General features: G+C 37.9%; 1 protein-coding gene across 1 annotated transcript in view; it reads left to right on the top strand.

Annotated features, from left to right (window-relative positions):
- TNS3 (tensin 3) overlaps positions 1 to 23136 on the top strand; it is a 213040-nt gene that overhangs the window by 10320 nt on the left and 179584 nt on the right. The window contains exons 2-3 of the mRNA XM_036398155.2: positions 2495 to 2534; positions 17860 to 17971. The gene's annotated coding sequence lies outside the window, so the exon portion shown is untranslated. The remainder of the gene's footprint in view (positions 1 to 2494; positions 2535 to 17859; positions 17972 to 23136) is intronic.

Genomic DNA, 23136 nt, shown 5'->3' with positions numbered 1-23136 from the left:
TTTTTAAGTCAAGATTTTCCAAAAGAATTAGGATTTTCTTTGCACTGAATTTTCTCAGAATTCTGCTTGGGCGCTTATCCTGCAGGTAAGATAGCACTCATCAGGTTACAGAGAGATTTAATCCCTTACCTCTTCCCCACACCAGAAGACATTTTCAAAAGATTTTTATGTGTGCATGTGTCATTTGTAACTTTTTGTCTCTCTGAGGGTATTTATTTCTTATTATGGTAGAAACTAGCAGCACGGAGAGTCAGAGTCTTGGCATAAGCTTATAGGGTTTTTTTTTTTTAGTGGAATTTCCCCCAGTGTTGCTTCTACATTCAAAGATTTTAGGAGTTTGCTTTGGATTGGGATCACTCTTTGATTATTTTAAGATCTCTCAGAATTTTGTTCAGAAATGTGTTTGATAAAGACCGTTTTCTAGGATGAATAAATGTAGTCTGTCCAGCTTTGGTTAGATGATTTACCTTGATGCTTTTGTGGTTGGTGGCTCATTCTAGGTGCATTGGGTCCTAAGGAAAGAATATTAAACACTCTTCTCATTCTTCTCACCCACCTCACAGAGGTCTTTTTAAAAGAAACCAGGGGCAGTTGAAACCTCCTGAACTCACAGTGACTGTCACCTGCTGGTAGCTGGGCCTCTGCTAACAGGAGATTGTGTATTTGGGGTTAAATTTGAGTAAACTGAATAAAGCATGGGGTTTTTTTTGTTTCTTTTTTTTTGTTTTGTTTTTGGTTTTTTTTTTTGTGTTTGAGAGACCTTGGGTGATATAGTAGTATTAAAAAAAATTAAAAGAATTGGCAATTCCGCCATCTGCTACCATTTTTGAAGAGCAGTAAGTGGTTTCTAGTAATTGAATTGCTTTCTTAACAAATGTCTCTTTAAGAAGCTGATGACTAAAGCAAGTTGAGTGAGTCAAAGAACATAAACTGTGCAATGCCTGTAAAAATGATTTTTTTTTTTTTGAGGACCGTGTTAGATATTGGCACTTATTACAGGAGCACCTCTGGGACACCTTGGAGGATAATTTTTTGTTGCTGTCTCTGTGGTAGTATTTGCTTCTAGATTTAGATAGGTCAGTCAGTAGTGAAGAGGAAGTCTTAGCCTAGGTCATGATGCAAGTAAGCATTGCAGTAGATTATAAGCTATACAAGCTTATGCTGACTGGAATGCTTGGAAATGATGACATGAGTTGGACAACTATGAGTCTAAATTCCAGGTCATCTGATTCTGCTAGAAATTTTCACTTAGATGACCTTGTAGGATCACCTTGCTTTCCTGAGACTGAGCTCACTGGAATACTGAATCTCAGTTCAAGCAGCCTGATGTTTGGAGGATGCTTCACATAAACCAAGAAGTCTATAAAGGGTTCTCTCCTTTTCACAAAGCACATTCAGTCACAGTGAGACAGTTACACACAGCCATTCTTCAAGAGGCAGAGTAATAGAAAGATATTAAATTTTCTGCAAAGGGTTACCATGACAAAGACATATCATTTAGTCTGAAGACATCTCTCTGTACTCACAGCACCTGCTAGCAGTAAGAGCAAAAAGGGATCTGTATGTTGTGGTACAGGAATTATACAATTAATAGGTTGTGTATATGTGCATGTTTTGCATGGAAAAGATTAATTTGTCATGGTTGGGTGAATAAAATACAGTAGTTCAGGTTATGAAATTGCAGAATTTGTTTTGGCTTAACTTTAAAGAATTTTATCACTTATTCTAAGAAAAATACTTCATCCTTTATTTGCTTGCAAAATGGTATTTCTTTGTTATAAATTTCTGCACTACTACTGATGTCTTCCTGCCTGTTCTATCAACGTACTTACTACCTGTTCTATCAGCAGTAAATTTTGGTTTCCAGAGTTCAAGCTGCTATCATATATAAACACAGTACGCTTGTGACTGTATGGAGGACTTGGAGACAGGTTGGAGTCTCAGGTTCACATGGTGAACTGTGGCATGTTAGGTTATTCAAGGTGGTGAAAGAATAACTGGAAAGCAAAAAGGTGGACAATTAATTGCAGGTAGGGGAAGGTGACAGCTGCAGTCAGTGTAATAACAGGCTGTGAATTGAACTTAAGCTGAACTGAACATTAGTTTGCACAGCTGTCTGGCATTTTATTTTCCTTTACACATTTCCCCCTGTGCCGTCACCCTTCCTTTTGCCCCCTGTAAAAAAATTCAGACCAAGTGGGATCTGATAGAGATGTGAAAGAAAATGTTGCCTTCATCTCCGTTAAAAACGTTGGGAAGCTTTTTCAGATGCTTTGGTAAACATTTTTATTTCTCACTTAACTGCTTTTTTGATGTACAGAGGGGAAATGGAGATGCTTAGAGCATACCTATGTGGCTGTGTAGGGGTTAAGTGCTATTTAAAAATTGTTTTAGTGAGGGGAAAAAGATTTCTAATTCTACTGAAGTATTTTTGGAATTTGCCCTGTCAGTTAGTAATATTTCACTAATTGAAGCAACCCTTTATTTAAAACAGGCTCAATTCATCTGGAGAATTGGCTTGTGGGCAAACTGAGGTACGTTCATTCATCAGTGATTCAACATATTTTATATGCTGATGTTTCTGAAGTAATGCTTTTAACTTGGAAGAATGTAATCACATCTGTGCATTCCTTGTGGTTTCTCTACTGCTGAGGGCTGCATCTTATAAAAAATTTTACTGCCTTACAATCTTGTGTGTAGTGAAAATTAACAAACAAAACAAGCATATAGTCATAGGCTCTCTTTGGCTGTTAGTATTAGGTTTGTTTGGCAACATTAAGACATTATAAATCTTTGCTGAAAGAATACTATAAAGAGGCAGGTCTCTCTTTTCCCCTTTCTCTTCTGTATGCTCTTGCTTGGGAGATCTGTAGTTTGCTCAATATGCTTATATGTGTTTGTAGGAAAGTGAGTTATTGTTTGGAAATTCTGCTTTTGCTGTAAGGGAAAGGACAGGACAGGCCCTATGTTGATATACAGCTACAGTTGAAAAATTTTACAAATTTTCCTGCCCTAAACTGCATTATACAAAGAAAGTCACATAATTCTAAAAGGTCAACATACAAATCTTGAGTAGTTAACTGTACACTTGCAGGTTCTGTTTTCCCAGTACTGCAGAATCACTGCTTGTTCTTAGATGCTTAGTTTTGTCAAATGACTTGCTGCTTGTTAAGAAGTCTACTTTGCCAGATAAAAATATTTTGAAAGAGCAAAACCTCTAACCATCTGGCTTTTTGGACTTGGTAGCTTTTTCTGGAAAGATTACCTCTTCTTCATTAATAGATGATTGCAGACGCACCTCAGATTTTGACAAAACAGTATTTGTGCTTTCCCTTCACAACATTTATAAAAATACCAGCCTGCAGATCTGCCTTGTAAACCGACCTGCAGACAAACATGTCCAGGCAATAAAGATGCTTCAGAAGTTGTAGTTGATTTCAACAGCAGTATTGATACACGATATACTCTGTAATAATGAAAATGTTACCAAATAATTGGATGTCAAAACTAACTAAGCCTTTTAAATAAGCATTCAGTGGTCTCACATATTTTTTGGTATTTATTTCCATGAAATTTCAGATTTTGGCAAGTGGATAACGGGACTATTGCCTTTGTAAATTATTGGAACCCAGGAAATTCCTCTGGCTGTCCTAGAGGACTCGAGCCCCTGCCTGGGGTGCTCAGAGACCTTGGCACAGAGTCCAAGACCCCTGTGCCTTTGATCTTGACCCATGGATCAAATTACCACCTTTATATGCAGAATTACAAGTCAAGAGAGTTTAAGTAGAATAATAGTTTGTCACGGGGTGAAAAAATAGATTTTTGAGGTTTTTAGAATGGGGGCTCAGGGTCCCAAGATAGAGGAATTTGGGCATGCCTTGTCCCTTTTCCTTCTTCTTCCTAGCCTCCATGTTCTGGGTGATGGTGGCATTTTTAGATTGGTTTAGAGTAGAAGCTCACTGTCTAACATAGGTGATAGGTACTGGGAAGTTATTGTAAATAATGTACACGTAGTTTTTAGTATAAAAAGATAACACCGCCTCTGAGGTGGTCAGTGTGCCTCAACCCGACCTGCCAGACAGACCTCGGCAGGTCAGAGAAAGAATTTTATAGATAAGAAACAATAAACAACCTTGAGAATGGGAATAGAAGAGTTCTGACTCCTTCTTCGACTGCCAGGCTGGGAAAAGAGACTTTCTAACGCATCTCGGGGTCACTGACCATCAGAGATTATGAGAGTAAATTGCTGTGATCTAGAAAATTACTTTATTTGAAGAATCTATCTAGAAGTGCTTTCTGGTTTTTTTTTTTTTTTTTTTTTTTTTCTCCTGTGGGGCAGAAGGAGTAGTAACTGCTCTGATAATGAAACCCTCTAAAAGTGCAAGAAAAAGAATCTAACCTATGATAAAGTAGAAACTATGAAGGCTTTAAAGGAAACTTTTTTGTAAGAAAAGAGTAAAAAAGCAGAGTACTTTTCCAGTGTACCAATATGAAAGTACCCTTGGTGCTACAGATGTGAATGGAAACCGGAGATCCCTGATGAAGGGATACTGATGAGATTGGAGAGTATTTGATAAGAATAAGGGTTTGTGGAGCTTTGTTGTTGGTCAAGGGAAGAAGTTGGTGTTTCAAGTGGATTCTTTGGGCCTTTGAAAAGGATCATGAAAATCAAGTTAGGCATGTGTCTTTGTGAGTTTTTCTTTACTTGTGGTAAGAGATCCTGATTTTAGTGCCAGAGAAATAACCAGAATAGCTATTTAGAAATTTAAAGTGTGTTGTTTTTTGAGCCAAAAGAAAAGAGCAGGTTAGTTGAGTTAAGCAACAATTGCATTTTATGTATTTTTTTTGATGTAATAGTTTAACTGTTTGTCCTTGGGCGAGTGTCCCAAGTTAACCAGCTACGGAGCAGGCACTGTATAATAACTCCATAATTGTCTCTTGTGTTTGATTTCCATTTCCACAAGAGCTTTAGATTTTGTAGCTGAATGTGATCCTTGTACTTACGCCATTTTACATTATTCTGGTCCATTCATATGGTAGAGCAGAGGAATTCAAGTTCCAAGCCTCAGGCCAGTAGCAACAAATCTTTTCTTGGCTGGATGAGAACATAGAATGGTCCCAGTTGGTTGCAGCCTGCACTTGTCAGTGACCTGAATTGATGAAATTTGTCAAGACAGCTATTTTCTTGTACTCTTGCTAGAGGTAAACGTTTGAATGGGAATAGCTAACTGAAAAGGTGGAGACCATTTGGACAGGCAGGCAAGGGTGTTATCCCATCTCCAGCCTGTGACTGAAGTGACTGTGAAAATTATTCTTAATAAGGTGGGATTAAGGTTAATTTAAGTAAAATTCTTTTATGTATAAAAATCTGAGGTTCAGCAGAAGTAGGTATAATTATCATTATTGGCCTGCTATTGATGCATTCTTTTACCATAGCATGGTACGCTTTGCTGCTAAATATTTCTTTCATTTGCTCTCTTAAATAGAGGTAAGGTTGAACCTGATATGGCAAGTGCTTTCCCCTTCATGTCTGCCAAAGCCTGAATAGCCTACTTTCCATACTACTGATTCAAGTACCAGAGTGTAAAGGATGGTTAGAGCTGGAAGCAGTGTGCAGATTGGAAGAAGAGCCTTGTTTTGCTATTTGTCACAGTAAGCAATGTGTCTGTTACCATCAGGTGAACACTGATTCCTCCTTAGCATTTTTAAAAATTGTTGTACATCATGAAAATGTTGTTGTAATATAAATTACAGTTTTAACCAGGAAGTTTTGACACTAATGCTTGCTGGTTTTTGTTTGTTTGGGTTTTTTTTTTTTTTTTGTGTGTGTGTCATTCAGGTTCTTTAGTAAAAATACAAGCCTACCTAGTACCTGCACCATCTCAAAGTTTCCTCTGATTTGTTTAGGTGGTGGGTGTGGTTTTCTGTATATTATCTATGGTGAGTAACAATAAGGGAATATGATCAAGGCTTTGATCCAGTATACTGCTTTAACAAGAAATACTTGTGTTCAGTGGTCGGTACCACCAATCTTGTATTATTAAAAAAAAAAAAAAAAAACAAACCCAGAAGGTATGCAAAATCTACAGTTCCAAGTAGAGTGTTTTTCATCAGCTTGTGTTTTTAAAGACCACACAGGAACACCAGGATAAATGCAAAATAAATGACTAACCACAAGTTGTCTGCTCTCCAGTGAAAATAATGAATTTGTATCCCGGAGCAAGACTATTTCTGATTTTTGGAGTGGCACTTATTCTATATAATTTTTTGTAGAAGTCTGTGTAATACTAGTTAGATTCTCTTTCCTGAAAATGGTTGATTATAACTTGATGGAAAAAAAATGTCAAAGCTTCAGTAAAAGAGCAGGAAAAAGTGAAACTAGATGTTATGAAGGAAATTAGGCTTTACCCAAAAGTGCACAATGGACATTTTAGTTTTCCACATGAGGTTCACTCCTGCTTCCTAAATTACTGAATGAAAAATTTTGTAAGCAAAAAATGTTGAGTCCTCAGGTTTAATGAAATGCAAAAAATGTTTCTATTTTAAGTTGTTATATGAAACATGTTTGTTTAGATTACTGTTTAGAATAGTCTAAAATAAAATAAAAAGAGGAAATAGATAAGGACATAATTCCAGGCATACACACAGCGTGTTGTTTTCAATATGAGTTACTATCATTAGTGCAGATGGTAATCTGTATAGGATTACTTGTTTAACTAGAGCTGCTTACACACTGAAACAGGAGTGTTTGGAATACCGTTGCTTCTGACCTAGAGGAATAAATTGAAGTACCTGCTTTGGTGTGGAGAGTGAAGGTGTTGAATGAAGATGTTTTGGCCACAGATGCTGGTCCGCGCTCTTGTTACACTGCTCTCTTGCTTAGTGTAACTCCAGCCTTTCAAAGTATAACAGCCAGGTAGACTTCATGCAGTCACTAATACTGTATTTGTCAGTAGGTCATATGAGCCATGCTGATGGCCTGGGTTAAAATGAAGTAGGTAAATAAGGATGTGTGTGGGGAGAGGAGGAAACTGAACTGAGATTGCCATTTCTTCATCCTGCCTGAATGCCTTTAATGAGATCTTCCTGCAGACTTGGAAAGCTTGTTATCTTCTGCTTTTGAAGATGTAATGGTCAGACTGATGATCTCCCTGATAAATGCACTTTCAGTGTTAATTCTTCCTTAGTACGGCATCTACTGAATGCACATATATATGCAGTGTGCAGCTGTCAACTTCCTTACCTCTGTGTACTTCTGTCCTGGATGCTGATTTTTTTTCTGAAGGATAGTGGGTAGAAAAGATGTATCTGTAAGATAGCACTTATGTGCTGCGTACATTACCTGCTTGAAGTGCTAAATTGTATATGTATTAATGTAGCACACTTGCCTCAAGCAGGATTGTTAGGGTAGGAGAGCAAACTCAAGCTTTGAGCCTAAATGAAATGGGTAAAAATACTCACTACATTAGTATCAGTAATATTTTTTCTACTTCTTTGTGACTGATTTAGTGACATACATCTTCATTCCTCTCAGCTGTTTTTCTTCTGACCAATGTTCTGACACATAGCTGCTTTCTGTCTGTCCTTTCTCTAGTGCAGATCTGACCTCTTCTTTTGCTTTCTCTCCTTTCTCTGCAGAACTTGGTAAATTTCCTGGTTATTCCTTGTTCCTAGTTGTTTCCTTGGGAGATTTCCTGGTTGGGTGTTTTGTGATTTTTGTTTTAAATTATTATTTTGTTTGTTTCTGTTGTTTTTAATATCTGGTTCTACCACATCAGAAATCACTACAAGGGAACTCTTGGTAGCTCTTTGGTATTTGGCCTTGTATCTGCATTGTGTCACAAGAGGGTTTAATTGCACATTGCTGCAGCCCTTTGTTCCTTCTGGAAACGTTCTCATTAGGGACTATCAAGATAGAGAGATAAAACATGCATGTAAACTCAATGTATTTGTTGTACCTGCAAGAATTCATCTGCAGGTATGATTGGAAAAATAATTTGATTTGATTGGAAAAGATTTGATTGGAGATTCTGTGTGTCAGATGATTTTAAAAAAACCTGGTTAGCTGGCAACATTTTGAGGGTAGATGCCTGATGTATTTGAATTGTAACTTTTCTTATGATCTTCTTTTTTTTTCCTGTTAGCAGAATAAACCAAGTATGTTCAGATATGGCCTTTTTCCCCCTGTTATTTAAATACGTGAATTCTAGTCTTCAGCTGTCTAGTTCTGACTATGTGGGAGTTCCAGTCATTACGTAATAAAAGCAGTGTTATAGTCTCAGAGAAGACAAGGCCAGTTCATTTAAAAAAGAAGGAAAATAGCCGTTGACAAACACTGAAATTTTATGAAAAGTGAAGGGATAGTACTTTGCTGCTTTCACACGTTTCCTTTCTGTGGTATTTTCCCATACAAAACAAATGTTGGCTTGCCAATGAGATGAGGATAAAATAGACAAGCTTTTCAGTCTGGAGTAATGATTGTCTTAATGGACTGTCCGTCTGTCTCCTAATTGCTATTCTGCTTATACAGATGCATGAGCAGTGGAGAAATGGAGGTGTTGAAACAAAAATGCAAAGAAGTGATGAAATGAAAAGATGTGAGATCTGCTGCTGTTTTATGCGAGGAGTGAACCTCAGGCTCCCTGTTTGCTCCTGTTGGGAAGAGTGGGGATGAACCACTGCTCTATACTGGTTACTGATTCATAGGGATATTAGGATAAAAGAAAGCAGTGAGGATTTGGCTGGAGAAAGGCAAGAAGGTTGTTTCTCTCCAGCAGGTGTGTCACTCTGCCTCCGTTCTGGTGGAAGGAAGTTAGACTACTAATGGGCATGCATTCAGACAATCCTGGGTGCTGTTTTTCTTCAGCATACCCACTTTTTCTTCAGTTACCCACTTCTGTGCAGATCTGGATATATTATTTTCTGGGCTGAAATCTCAGCCAGATCATGTTGGGAAGAACTTTTTGGAAAATTGCAAACGTTATGAAGTTTGTATTTGTTGTTTAAAGTTGGAGGTGATCAACTTCAAAGTTTAAAAAGGGAAAAGAAATTTATCTTAATTACCAGTCTTTTTCAAACACTTTATTCTCTTACGTTATGTTTGCATCCTGTAGAAATCGTTTTTCAAAGAAAGCTGATAGTGTTTCGTCTCAAGAACTGAAAATTTTGAGAAGAGCACCTGCAATTGATGAAGGACCTAGATGGTCTAGATAAAGGGCCTCCTCTGAGGTGAACTGTCTACAAAGGACAAATGTGCATGAAAGAATAGTACATGAGACATAGATCCACTCTCTTGTTAGTGAGCAGTGAAGTTGTTGTTACGTTTAGTCATGGCTCTCTCTGGACAGGTCACCTGATAGGATAGCTAAGGCTCCGGACCCATGTTCTAGAACCCAATGTGAAACTAGGTTTGTTCTGCTGCTTCTCTGTTGCATCTTGCACTGCCTTGTGTCTGTCTGGCTTTTAACTTGTTAGTTCAGAGCTGGAAGTGAGAGAGCTGAGGTGAAAAGCTTTGTGTGTGATGGCCAATACAATTTTCCTTTCAGCTACCAAGGTGTTTTTTTTATTCTGACAGCAGGAATTAGAAGCAGCTATGTCTGGAAATCTAGATCTAGAGTACTAGGCTGTATAAATAGGCTGTGGAGCAAATTTATTCTTTTGGATTGTTAACTTGAAACTTTGAAGTATATGTCAGATCCCAGCCTGTATAAAAGCATGTGGTAGGGTTATGAAAATGGTCAAGGGGATGGAAGAGTTGCTTTTTGGGAAGGGACTGAAAAGATGGGGACTCTTCACTTTGGTTTTCCAAAAACATGGGGCAAGTTACGCAGTCCCACAATGCAGAAACTAGTAAGTGTCAGACACAGTGGGAGTTTACTTTAAAGCGAACAAATAAAGATACTTTAAACAAAGGAGAGTATGACTTTTTGGAGCATTCTGCTGCAGAATATTGTGGGGCAGACAGTACCAGCATGTTCAAAGCAAGAATTTGACAGAACTAGTGGGAAATGTATCCATTAGCATAAATGGGAAGGATGGGTCTGTGATAGACCTTCTAGACCTTCTCATGTACATGCAGGAGCATGAAGGGAGTGGGACACAGAAGGCACAGGGCTGGCTTGCTCTGCTTGAATAGTGTCTCTCTGAAACAACAATGAAGTACTTGTGTGAAGGAGGTGGATGTTGTGCTAACCCAGTTAGGCAAAGTTTATATTTTGAGCCATGTTTTTTGCAATTGGCTGTTGATACACTGAATAAACATTGAGTGCTCGTGCTTTTCACCTCTGACCTTTTTTTTTAAATCTGTATGGATTGTAAGGTCATTTGGAGCCTGCTTTTTAGGGGCTTTTTTGGTTGGGTTTATTTATTTGTTTGTTTTTTGAAAAGTGTATAGAAACCCTAGTACCTGTGCAGAATTTCTATTTTTTTTTCTAATTTTTATTAAAATAATGAAGACCTGTCTTTAGTCTCAGAAACTACAAAGGCCTCTGCTGCTTGAAATTGTAACATGAAGTATTTTCAGCAAGCTGGGATAAAAGTACTTTCTGTCATTTTATGTTACTTTTTTGGCCCCTTATGCTTGTATAGTAAGGCAATTTTGTGCTACTGAATAACATGATTTTTTTCTTTTTGACATGAACTTTACTCAGCTGTTTTGGTGAGACATTTTTTTCCTCACTAAATTCTCCATGTGCTGTCACTTGAATCGCAAGTCAGGAGCAGACTCCACTTGAAGATGTATTGCTGGTTCAGGTTGTATGATCCTAAGTCATAGCTCTCTTCTCTAGCTTGGTCTACTTGTTTATCTTTCTGTGAAACACCTTGAATGAATGAGGAGAAAATGGGTTATCTATAACAAAGACTCCATTGTCTTTGAAATTCCTCTTAAGTTAGTAATAGTGTTAGTACTATAACTAGCCATTTGTGTACATTTTAGGATGTCTGTGTGAAAATAAAACCGTATTTTTATACATACATACATACATACAAACATACATACATATATATACAGCCAGAAATGACTTATTTCAGCCAGTGTAAAAATACTTTGGTGCTCTAATTCTTTTGCCATCATCCCATATTCTTGTCATGTAGCATAGGTTCTACAATATTTATATATTCACTGGTGGTACTTGTGGATGTACTTAAATGTGCAGGTTAGGTTTAGTTGATGTCATTTGGTTAAAATACAGTGCTACTTTTGAAGCAATAATATGTTTTCCAAGAGATTCTTATATGAGAGCTTTAAGGAATCTCATATGCTTTGCTCTTTGCTATTTCTGGGAGTTCTTAATTGTATATTCATATTATCCTCGTGTGAGACTTTTGACATAATCACTTCTTTTATTCACCAAGAAGTTGTGGTCAGTCCTGTTCTAAAAGCCAGGTTTAGAGGGGAGATGGACAATATATTACTTGGTCTGTATGCACAGTAGGCATTCTTAAATATTTTTCTGGAAATGAAATCAGCAAATGTGGAGTACCGGTTCAGGAAGAGGAAAGTTAAAATATCCTCTTTTACTGCGTGGAGAGTAGAGAAACTCAAAGCTATTTTGTTTCATCAGTATAATACCAACTGTTGCATTCTGGGAAGCTCTATCTCATCAGTATTTGCTTGAGGAATGCTGGTTATGGGAAAGTGTAGGTAGCCTGAAGAGATTTTATTCTTTGATTTTCCCCTGGGATTTTTAAGTAACTGGGCAGAAATCATGCAGCTTCTGTGGTGCATTCAAGTAAGAAGGAAGAGAGGAAGTGGAGAAGTAACAATGAGCAAACTTAACAGAAAGGGCTGAGAGATGACATTCCTCTGTTTGGTGTGCTGTTTTTCTGTTAGTAATATGGTTTATTTATATAGCTTAGTTTTGCAAAGGTTTCGTTTTTTGTACTGGGGCTGAGACTTTTCATGAAGACTTCTTTCAGTCATCTCTTGTCTGAACCTTTCTTTTGGAAACATCTATGGACATTTCTTTAGCCTATGAAAGGTGGTGGAATACCGATTCTGCTAATAATACATTGCTAGCCCCTCCCTCCATGTATTTAAAATAATAGTTGTAACCATTATATAATTCAGTGGATTTAAAGCTACCTTGGAGAGTAGAAGAATGCACAAGGAGAGTCCTAGGAAATTGCAGTATAGGTTGGTAAGTTAGAGGATAAGGAAAAGGAATTTGTATGACCACAGGTGGGAAGTGAACAAAACATATTTTTTTAATATGATTCTGCAGTTATGCTAAGAGGCCATGTAAAATTCAGTAGGACTAGAGTCTGCCATAGGGAGAGTTAATAGGGCTTTTTATGTATATTTATAATTTTCTTTTAGCTGGAATGTGACATGGATTTTTACAAGTTTTGGAGATAGCCAAAACCTGTTTGCACATTATTTCTCTATCTCATCAATACAGAGAAACACCTGAAATAAATTAATTCATTTCAAAAGTCTAATCATTTTTGATTAGGTTTTTGAAAATTTTCTCATAAGTATAAATTAGTCACTGCCTGGATGACTTTTTAGGGAACCAATTCTGTTCAGCTAAGTGCCTTTTTTTGGTTTGTTTTTAATGGAGCATGTATGTGTGTGAATATAACTATAGTTATATAGTTTTTGTGAAGATTATTTGAAAAGGTTTAATTTAAAAATATTTCCTTGATTATTTAATAAAATAATCTAAACCCTCTGACTGCCTCTTTAAAGAATGAACTGTTATTACAGTTGCAGTTTGCATGTTGGAAACATGAAGCTGAAATAAACTAATGTTGCTAAGGTCTGTTATTCATTGAAACATTAACTGTTATGTTGTGATATGATATTTGGGAATAATATTAGGAATACCTACTCCATGGGTGTAATGAACCAGTGCTAAGTCTCTGTTAAGAAGGAATTGCTGCACTGGTATTGCCAAAAACAAAGTTGTGGATTTTGACTGTTTTATTCTATATTGGCTTAATTTCAGTCTTGAGAGTTTTTTGTGTAAACTGCCTTTGACAGAGTTGCTGTGAATTTTGTATCTGATAATGTTTAGCCGGTAGCTACCTAATGAAATTGCTCTGTCATTAGTAGTATTTGAAATTCATCAGCTGATGAGGACAGCTAAGGATGCATCTGTAAGTTTTTACACAGTTCTCAAAGTTACATTGATGTAAGCCTGGGACAGATTTCCAGCTTCATTAGATTTCTGCGTGCCAAAGGGAGCGCAACATAGCAAAATACTTCCAGAGTAATTGTTATAATGCTATCAATTGAGACCACATGTAATTACAGCCTTTTCTTTCGGCAAAACCTGAGTCTGGAGCCTGTGGTTCTGCATTGTTTTCTTCCAGTTTTTGCTCCTAACAATTATGAGTACTTTGGATTCCAATCTTGAGCCTCATGAAAGCAGCATTGCTTACTGTTTGGTGTATTTGCTTTGCCTTACCTTCAGTTCCCTTCCCCTCCCCCTACTCTGTCCCCCCCCGGCCCCCCTTCTTTTTATATATTTTTCTTTCTTTTTCCTTGATGTCTTTCTTTGTGATTCTCCACTAAAGCTTTACCAGGTGACAACAAAAAAAACTTTGTCTAGGCTTCTGTAGATTTCAGAGTAGGTTATGATGAGTTCTTGTATAAGGAGACTGTAAGTTGTGGGTACTGAATTGCTTGGAGAGCCCACAGTGGCCTAAAATGAACAACAGGGAACAAAACATGCACATGTTAAAATACAAATGCCAAGACTGCAGTGCAGAATATTTCCTAAATACCACAGAGAAAAATTGCATTTGATGTTTATGTTATAAATTAAATGGACAGGTTGACTAGTTGATCAACTAATGTCAAGACCTTCTTAAACTAAACTTCAGTATATAAACTGTGAGTTATGGTAATTGTCTTTCTTTGTAAGAGTGCAGGTGCCAGGGTTTGCGAAGAAGTGTTTGTTAGGTAGGAAATAAGGAGAAGCAGGCCTAGCAACAGAATAAATTTACAGTGAAGTTTATCCATTAATTTCTTCAATAGTGCAAGTTCTGCTAAGCTCATTTTTAGAGAGCATCACAGACATGTCCCAAAAGTAGAACTTTGTAGGGAAGAAGGGAAGATAAATCTAAAATGAGAATTGTGGATTTTTTGTTTAGAAGTTTACAAAGAGAAACTGCAGCAACCAGTGGAGATCGCTTTTTTCCCCCCCTTTTTTTCTCTCTTTTTAAAATATATATGTAGGAGAGGCTATGGAAATGAGGGACTCCCAGCTCTTTGCGAAAAATGCCCAAACCCAGTACAGAACCTCCTTGTCTTGGATTAGAGAAGTAACCTGCGTGTAATGGCATTTTTTCTTCCTCCTAGACCCCTGTCTCCTTAAAAGCATCTCCTGTAGTTTCAAAGGCAAAAAACCCAGTCATGACAGAGATTTTTCAAAACAATAAACTTTGATCTGTTTGCCATCAGCTATGTTCCTATGTAATTCTGGAGTTCAGCTATTCTTTTTCTTTATTGTTTATTTTTGATATTAATCATACTTCTGACACCATCATCCAATTTAACCTGAAGTAACATGCTGCAAATGTCATACAGGGGAATTTGTGCCTTTGATTTCTACAAAGAGTGATCAAAGTGTCTAATTACCCTGGTTTTAGCTAGGGTAGAGTTAATTTCTTCTCAGTAGCTGTTACAGTGCTGTGTTGGATTTGGAATGAAATGGTGTTGGTAACAAACTGATGTTTTGTGTTTTGCCAAGTTGTGTTTATAACTAAGTCAAAAACTTTTTTCTCCTCCTTGTCTCACGCTCTGCTGGTGAGAAGGCGAGCAAAACAATCTGGGAGGGAGTGTAGATGGGACAGGTGACCTGAGCTGACCAAATAGATATGCCACACCATAAAACATCATGCCCTATATATATATAAACTGGGATGAATTACTGAAAGGGTGGCCAGTCTGCATTCAGGAGGAGGTGGTCTGGCATCAGTCAGCAGGTAGTGAGCAATTGCATTGTGCATCGCTTACTGTTTCCTTTTTATTATCATTATTATTTACCATTGAAAATTAAGTACAATACAATAATAATTAATAATAAATTGTTCTTATCTCAATGTACAAGTTTAACATTCCATGCGGGGTGGAGGGGGAAGAAAGAGGGGAGCTGACTCAGCAGCTGTTAATTTCCATCTGGGCTTAAACCACAGCAGGCCCCTTCCTGAGTTCTGGCACCAAAAAGACTATAGTGGGTTGATCCTGACTGGATGACAGGCACTCACCAAAGCTTCTCTATCACTTTTCTCTGCTACTGGACAGGGAAGGGCTCAAGAGTTGAGATAAGGACAGAGCCAGGTGACTCACCAAATGCCATTGTGGGCAAACTAGGCTCACATTAGAGATATTAATTGAATTTGTTGTTAACAAAATGAGAGCAGGCTAATGAAAAATTAAATTAGACCTTAAAAATACCTTTCCCCACCCCTACGTTTTCCCCAGCTCTACCTCCTCCCCCCCAGCGGTGCAGGGAGATGGGGAATGGGGATGCACATCAATTGATGAGTTGTTTCTGCTGCTGCTCAGGGAGAGGAGTTTCCCCTGCCTCCAGCATGAGGTCCCTCCTATGGAAGGCGGTGCTCCACAAACTTCACCAAAATGAATCAATCCCATAGGCTGCGGTTCTGCATAAACTGCTGCAATGTGGGTCACTGTTCCACAGGTCCTTTGAGAACAGCCTGCCCCAGTGTGGGTCCTCCATAGTATCACAAGTCTTACTAGGAAACCTGCTCCCTGCTCCTTCCTCTGCAAGGGTCTGCAGGTCCCTGCCAGCAGTCTGTTCTAGCACAGGCCTCTCATAGGTTTACAGCCTCCTCTCAGGCATCTACCTGCTCCAGCGTGGGTCTCCTCCATGGGCTGCAGGTGGATTTCTACACCCCTGTGTTCCTCCGTGGCCTGCAGAGGTACAGCTGCTTCACCATGGTCTTTACCACAGACTGCAGAGGAACTCAGCTCCCATGCTTGGAGCACCTCCGCCCCCTCCGTCTCTACTGACCTTGGTGTTTGCAGAGTGGTTCCTCTTACGCATTCTCACCCTGCTCTTCTCTGGCCAAAATTATATCTGCACAATAACTTTTTTCTTCTTAAAAATGTTATCATAAAGGCATTACAAACCATTTCTGATTGGTCCAGCCTTGACCAGCAGTGGCTGTCTTGGAGCTGGCTGGTATTGGCTGTGCTGGAAATGGAGGAAACTTCTATCAATTTCTCATAGAAGCCACTGCTGTAGTCACCCTGCCCACCAAAACCTGGCCATGCAAACCCAATACATTATTAAGCACTGTATACAATTCAGTTTTATTTCTCAAATGTTTCAACTTCTCTTCTAGACTTCCAAGGATGTAGACTAGTAGGTTATTTCTCTCACTAATTTCTTCTGATTAATATACCTTATCATGGGAAAGATTTTCCTGAAAGTTTATTCCTGTAGTCTCTAATTTATTGTTTATGGATGTAAGTGAATTATCTTGGCTTTGCACTGTGGGTAAGACCAATAATATTTCCTGAAGCTATTCTTAAGATCAAGCTGACTGTGAACCCCCAGTGGGGATAGCCTCTGAGCCCCCACACTGCTCAGTGTGGTCAGTTGTTGCAATCTCTGCTCCTCGGGGCTTCTGTGGAGTTTTGGATAGGCCCATGTGGAGGCTGTATGTGAAAAGTGTAATTGATTTTATTACTGTTGTTGTGCCTGTCATGTAGTTGTGTTGAAGTTATTTTTGGAGTCAATGAGCCTTTCACCTAGAGCCATGGTAAGTTGCTTAAAGCCAGAAAGAAATCTTGTGATACCTCTTTATCATGTTACCTTAGGCATTGCGCCATGCTGGGAAACTCTCTCAACCAACATACGGGTGGAAGTCTGGTGTTACAATGGTACAGCCATGGGACAGCTTTCTGCTTCTAGACACTTGTGAGGCTAAAGCTCAGCACAGGTGTTAGTGTTGAATGCACACTTGTTTGCAGTATTTTAAGGGCAGTAAGGTGCAAATGTGAAATGAAAATGAAGAAACGTGAAAAGTGCTGGGAGGTTTTCATGGTCTGGTGACATGTACATTTATTTCTGAATAGGTGACTGATATTTCCAAAAAGTCTGCCAATGAATATGAATGTTGTTCTGCACCTTGTAAAAAAGATAACAGCTGTCAAAGGCTTTTGGTAGCCTTCTCTGTTTTTCTACCTAAATGTTTCCTAAGTTATAGAAGCCATAAAATACATGTTACAAATATGGTATTGACTTTTTGAATTCTGTCCCCAGTTAGAAATGTAATAATTGCATTATATTACGATATGATATTTCAGCTACTGTGGAAATAGTGCTACTTTAAACTAGTGTATGTTTGTTGTACAGGAAAGAGACAAAGGGGTTTTAAGGCTTTGGTTAAATTGGCTGCTGTGATAGGGCAGTACTAATGATATTTTTAATCAGTTTAAACTGAACCAATGCTAGTTTTTATGTAGATAAGACCTTAGGTCAGAAGACTGTTGGTCATATCATAGACATTATTGTGCATTTCCACTTAAAAGATAAGTTATAGAGGGAATTGTGAAATTATGATAAAAAATTAATTGCAGTGGCCATGTGCTGATATGGAAGAGATTCCTCACATTTTGTTGTCTCCCACACTTGAGAGTTGAAGAGCAAGGATGAGAGAGCGACTGAGAGCACTTTCATGTTACTACTATTATACTGCTAAATATAACATTACTGTTAAATTGTATTATATACAAAAGTATACTGTTAAATTATTTTATATATATACACCACTATATATAACACCACTGTTATTTTTATTTTAAAATTATTTATATTTCCCTTAAAATTCTGACTCAAAAGCTGAATGAAGGTCTGTTGTTATTCTCCTTGCTTCCAGCATCAAGAAACAGCTTCAAGGTCTCACACCTTCAAAAATAAGTCTTTTAAGAAATCCAGTATCTGTGGATTCTGCAAACAAGTCATTGATAGCCAAGGAATTTCCTACAGAGGTGAGTAATATATGATGTGGTTTTTACTTTCTTGCTTTGTTAAGAAAATTAGTTTTATATTAATGTTAAAGTTTCTAGGAATACATGTTTCTGGTAATTCCCCTCGGACTAAGTTACCTTTGGTTTATTTCCTTCCTTTGTACAGTTAGGTTCCCTGCTACTGTCAGGGAATAGGGTTCTGTAGTAGGTAATTGGACTTGTATAATCATGTGCTTTTACTACTATGCTATTCAGACAGAATAAGGCAGTGCCTGCCGAGGATCTTGAGGGGACATATGAGTGACATTTGCATGGTGGATAACACTTGGCTCTGGAATTCAGTCTACAAATGAGGAAGTGTGTGACCCTTGCTCTCTGAGGCATGAAGGATATTCTATGTTAATTTGCAAAAAAAATCACAAGAGCAGTTGTCTGTTTCCTTTAATTTTTCTATTTGCATTATGCTCTGTCTAATCCTTAGTCCTTCAGTCTAATCACTCACTGAAAGAATAAAGATCTCCTGGATAACACAGACTAGAGACTTTCTGCCCGCGGCATTCCTGCCTGCACCTTACTGGTGTGTTCCCTCACTCTTCTCCCTTGTAGAATTGCCCATCCTTTCATCTTCTCCATGGGGATACCTGTGATAAAATTGGGAAAGCTTAATATGTCTTTTCTGCAGGTTATCCAGGGATAGGGCTTTTGATCCCCTGGTTCCGCCTGGTTAATGTTTGACTCCTGTTATTCTACATTAATCAAACAGTTTCTTTACTTGCTTTATGCATGGTTTACTTCCCAGAATGAGAATGTTATTGTCTGTTCATCTAAAAAGTGGTTGCTGCTTTCAGTTAGAGGTGTTTGCACCAACTTCAGGTTCTAGTTGAATCTCCTTCTCCCATCTCCACCCTTCCATATTCTTCAGACACATTAGGATCCCTCTGAGGGTTTGAGAGGGAAGTGTGAGAGGATGTGGAAGGAATGTGGCCATTTTTGGAGCTATGGTACAGACTGCACCATAGAAAAGCTATATATTCAGCATTATAGCTAGCATCATAGGAATGGTAATTATGTATGCATTAAAAAAAAAAATTAGTCTGTCCTTCTGGAGGTTGATTCCAAAGTTCTTAGAATTTAGTTGTTTTCAAATTAGCAGAAATTTTTTGGAAGGAAGACTGTTTAGTGAAGGAACTGCCTAAAGACCCTCTTGATCAGCTTCAGTGTAAAAAGTACTGTATCAGGAGAGAATCAGAACTTTGATTCATAGAATGATTTAGACTGGTAAAGACCTCTGACATCATTGTGTCCAAGTGCTAGCCCATCACGTCCAAGTATAACACTAAACCATGTCCTAAAGGGCCATATTGATGTGTCTTTTAAATGCCACTTCCTTCCAACACACTCCCCATTCAAATACATTCATGTCTATGATACATCTGTGTCTATATCAAAGTCAGTTTTGGATAAAAAAGCTGTGAGTGAGTGTTGTGTAGGTTTTTAGTCGTATGTGGTAGTCATTTTGGGGGTGTGTCTTGTAAATGTGGTGCGTAAAAACTTACTGTGAACAATGAACGTTTGAATGAAAGGTGCCTTTGAATGGTGTCCCTTTATCCTTTCATACTTCATTCTGTCCCAGTAAAGCATTCTCAGTTACAGTTTTTTTACAAAAGCAGTGTCAGAAAGGAAAGAGAGTTGAAGGAGGGGAAGCTCCTCGCTCTTCTTCTGCATGGTAAGCATGTTTGTCTTTGATACAGATTCTTATTATGAAGTAAGGACAAAAAGCTGTGGATTGATTTTGACAGTACCTGCATATATTGCAGTATGCCCAGGACTGCACAACTCCCAGTGTCTCTTCAGCACTACCTCAAACTTGAATGTTCTGGTTTGATTTTCCCTGAAGTACAGTATGATTTAATTCACGGCTAAGCAAATAATACATAATAATCTTGCACATTTACATGGTTAGCAAAAGGCCACTAGAGTTACAGGAGCCTTTTGATTTTTTTAAAGCTGCTTACCCTAAATGTTGAATGTTCACTATTTTACCTTATTTGTAAATGTAGAAACCCCCACCCCCGAGGGTCCCCCTGATGGGGAGACCCCTAAATATTCTGTGCCAGTATTGACAGATGAATGGGACTTTTGGTTTTTTTGGTCTTCAGGTTGCAGTTTATTTTTTTCTTTTCAAAGGTTCAGCACACTGTCTACATCTCAGACTTAGCATACAAAGAGAAGGCACCAAAAGTCACAAGGCACACCGGTTCAAGGTCTTTTAAAGCTATCTTGTCCAATTAACTCTTAGAATGTAGTTTATTTCTATCTTTCTACCAATAACTAATTATTTGTCTGTTAATGCAACATCTGCATTGCGGTTCTTTCTAACCAATCACTCTGTGCTACCAACACTGCAGTGTTGCAGTGTGATTTCCTGTTTCACCTATCCCAACCTCTCAGGTGTGCCAACCTTCCCCCTCCCGCTTTTGCCCTCCTGCTGAGAGCTGTCCATCAATCTTAACATTCCAGCAGAGGCGTAGTGTGGTTGGCAGAAGTTCAAAAGATGCCCTTCAGGTCTGGGCTCATTGGCCTGTCCAAGCGTCTATATCCGTTGAGCCTTCCCCTCCTCCCACCTGGTTGGCCCTCACCTGTCCCTTCCCCTCCCCCTGTCCCTGGGGCTTAAAAGGACACGAGACCATGTGGCCTGGCGTTCTATTGCGAGCTGTTACCGCGTTCAGAGGTCTACCATCCTAAAATAAAACTCTGGATTAAGACTCTACGATAGAATCCGCTCTTTTCTTTTCACCGTCGCCTGAACCTTTTCCACCAGAGGTAAACTGAGTTCCTACTTTGCCTGGATTTGTTCCGAGTGCCTAGCTGCAGCATCCAGCCGGCCAAAGGTATCTCTGGGGTGAAACACCACAGCTGCCGCCTTTGGTCCAGCAGCAAGAGCTAGACAAACCAGGCACGACACACCCGGAAACATCGGGATTAATATTCTATACTGCAGAAAATGGAGCAGATGAAGAACAAGAAAGCAATCAGACAACGCCCAAAATCCTCCATCTTGTCTTCTGTCTACCTCCATACTAAAAACCCAAAGCTCCAAGTTTTTCACTCTGTGATAAACTATACTACTATCTATTTCACACACTTGTAGATTTCAAATAATCCCAAAGTCTTGGAAGCTTTCTCCATGGATGAAGGTTAAAAGCAGTATTCTCCTGGGGATCAGGACTTCTCAGGACAGACAGAGAAATATTCCCTGTGCAACAGGGTTCTAACAGTAAACAAGCTGTCAAAAGGATGTAATTTCTGTCTTTACAAGTGGATTTCTATTTTATTATTTTTACGTTATATTTTATATATATAAAATAGATGTTAAAATTTTCTTTTATTTTCGTTTCCTTTTAAAAATTATTATTTATCTTTGTTGTGTTGTGATTGAATAATTTTTAGTGTAGAACAGAGAGCTCTGAACCTCCTGAATCTCTAGACTTCCTGGCAAGGAAAAAAAACTGGAGACCAGATTTGGGAGATTTGAGTAATTTTAAATCAGAAAGTATAATTTCACAGCTCTTAGAACATTGATGTGATGGGTGAAATATATGTGAAAAGTTGAAGCACTGTACAGATGTCTTTTGATTAAATTCCCCTCATCTCCAGTTGATAGTTAAGTTACCTAGTTTAGGTTTAGCTGCTAGTGAGGCTTTACATGCAATACAAAGCATTCCATAAACTAATTTTTGAACTTAAAGCAATTAGTGGTTCTTTGAATGAATTGAGTGTCTTTTTGTTCATCTAATGTAGCTATGAATGTGTTTGTTTTGGAAATACATATGTTGGAGTGATGCAAATAGGAGTTCTTGTAGAATTTTAGTTCTCCTGTCTTAGGTTTTTTTTTCTTGAAACCTTTTTCCATGATGCTTTACCTATATTTGAGTTTTGCTTTCTTCCTTTGGTACTTTCTTACTTTAAAACATGTATAAGTGTTAGCTAGAGGTGCCACATTATATTGGTATGTGCTGTTAACTATTGTGAGCAGAGAAATGCTTACCATGATACTGTGTGCAAGCTGAGTGTAATAAAGAATACAATTCATCTTCTTGTCTTATTTGTAAGATATTATACATTTTTAAATGTAAATTGTAAATTGTATTAACATTTGTTTCATTCATTTGTTAATCGGCTTATAGTAAATAAGTCCAGGACTATTTCATTGAGCTGGTTAATGATAGAAACTATGTTCTCATCAAATTACAATATCTGTTTAATCAAGTGCTTTCACATGCTTACAGACCGTAGATCAAGATTTGAAGACAATTGGAACAATTTTTCTTCTTTAAGAGGTTTGATATTTTTCTTTGAAATTCACCTACTTGTTTGTGACTGTGCTTGTGGTTGTCTAGTGATCCACTTAATATCTCACTTTTGGGTTAGTTGGTGTTACTCAATTGAAAAAGCCTTCTGTATTTAATCAAATTCATTGCTTTTCAAATTCATGGCAAGTCAAAATACATTTTTATATTAAGACTCATATGGACATGACAGATTGTTTGGGCGCACTGTGTGTGTAAATATATGCGTATGTAATTTTATATTATTATGTTGCAGGTGGTTTTATATACTCTGTTTTTCAGTAAGTGTTAAGACCAGTAATAACTTATGAGCATCTTCATAATGTGCAAAGCATGTCTCTTGTTACAGTCCTGACAACAAGCTAGAAAGCTTGAAATTGAATTTGAATTGACAAACTAGAATACTAGAATTTGTATCCTGCTTGGGATAGTGGCATTACAGATGGCTCTAAATGGCAAAGAGTGCAGTGAGGTACGAGTATTTGTGTCAGTCTGATTTCCATTGAGTGATCCTTGTGAATTAAGATTCTGCAAGGTGCTTACATGGGTGTAGTATGAGATGTATCTATGTATCTATCTATCTGTCTAGCTATCTATCTAATATTTATGTGTGTATATATATATATATATATACACATATATATACACACACTGTAACTTCAACACAACTAACCCACCTTCTAGTTAATTATGGCAATGGACATTGGTTGATTACCCATAAGATCATTAATTATGCCAACAGGCATACCCATCAACTCATGTTGATGTTATAACACGGGAAATCTTTGAGAGAATGAAAAGATTGTCATCAAATTGAAGGGGATTTTCATCATATCA

Source organism: Molothrus ater, chromosome 1 (genome assembly GCF_012460135.2).
Source record: "Molothrus ater isolate BHLD 08-10-18 breed brown headed cowbird chromosome 1, BPBGC_Mater_1.1, whole genome shotgun sequence".
Classification (NCBI taxonomy): domain Eukaryota; kingdom Metazoa; phylum Chordata; class Aves; order Passeriformes; family Icteridae; genus Molothrus; species Molothrus ater.
This window is presented reverse-complemented; position numbering and strand designations above follow the sequence as displayed.